Consider the following 1,581-nt stretch of genomic DNA (forward strand, 5'->3'; position numbering starts at 1 on the left):
CACCATATTGGCCAGGCTGGTCTCGAACTCCTGACCTCAGGTGATCTGCCCACCTTGGGCTCCCAAAGTGCTGGGATTACAGGCGTGAGCCACCATGCCCAGCTGGCGAACTCACTACCTTTCAAAGCAACCATGATATTAATAGGCAGCTCTCCATAGTCTCTCTTCTTGGGGGGCTTTGGAAACAAGTGAACTTGAGGTAAAATCCCAACTCAGATATCCTGAGCAACGGCTGTCACCCCTGTGAGTTTCAGCTTCCTCCTCTATCAGGAATCATTCATTCATGCATTCATGTATTCCACAGATATTTTGTCTTCGGCTGGGCTTCCCTGGAAGCAGACTGGGGGCAAGGATTCGAGTGAAGTGGTTTGGAAGGGAAGCTCCGGAAGGACCTTGGGGGTGAGAAGATTGAGACGGGGAAGGTGTTGTGAATTGAATCGTATGTTCCCCACACAAAGAGTCCTAACTTCTGACACCTGGGAATGTGACCCTGTACTTGAAAATAGGGTCTTGCAGATGTGATCAAGTTGAGGTTATATTGGGTTAGCATAGGCCCTGATCCAGTGACCAGTGTCCTTATCGAATGAAGGGAATTGGGGCTCATCGCCATACAGGGAGGGCAGGGAGACATGTGAAGGCACAGGGACACACATGGGGGTCACCATGTGATGATGGAGGGAGACGGTGAGATGCTGGCATGAGCCAAGGAATGCCCAGGATTGCCAGCAAACACCAGAAGTTGAGAGGTGTGGAAGAGATTCTCCCTCTGAGCTCCCAAGAAAGAACCAAGCCTGCTAGCATCTTGACTTCAGACTTCTACCCTCCTGAACCGTGAGAGAGTCCATTTCTTTTGCTTTAAGCTACCTTGTTTGTGGAAGTTTGCTACGGCAGCCCTAGGACACTAGAAGAGAAGGGGAGAGAGTCAACATAGGGCAGTGTGCATGTATAGCAGATTCCAATGTGGGAAACTGAGGCCCGGTCCCTCGGGGTTGCTCAAGGAGACGGGGGGATCATGCCTCGGAGTTACCCTAGCTCAGGCTGGGGTCCTTTTCACCAGCTTCCGTCTGTCCTTGCCTGAAGGGATCTCCTGGGGAGCACCCACCCCTGAAACTTCTGGTCTGAGTAATGTGTGGACAAGGCAGGCTCAGGCTGCCAGAAAAGCCCCCAGGTAAGGATTGCAGGTGCTGCCAGTTGGGAATGTTGGGAGTCAGGAAGGGGGTGCTGAGGGGGTGTGGGTGGACCAGCAACAGTGTCCGTCGGGTCTTTACTGAGGGCCTAGAGTGTGGCCCAGGCACCTTCTAAACACCTGCGGTGCAGCTCCCCACCTGATACTCAGAGAGGGAGGCAAATGGTGACCTAGCAAGCCCCAAGGCAGCGGATAATGCCCAACAGAGCAGGCAGGGAACACACAGCGGTAGGTGGTTGGCCAAGCTCCCTGGAGGACACAGGGATGGCATTCATTCCTCCCGGATGGTCAGAACAGGCTTCTCTGAGGAAGTAGCCTCTGGGACTGTGGCCTGCACATTAAGAAAATCAAAAATTCAGACATCTGGTGGAAGAGCGTTCCAGGCCAGGGAACAG

The sequence above is a fragment of the Colobus angolensis genome, unplaced genomic scaffold, assembly GCF_000951035.1.
Source record: "Colobus angolensis palliatus isolate OR3802 unplaced genomic scaffold, Cang.pa_1.0 Scaffold240, whole genome shotgun sequence".
NCBI lineage: Eukaryota > Metazoa > Chordata > Mammalia > Primates > Cercopithecidae > Colobus > Colobus angolensis.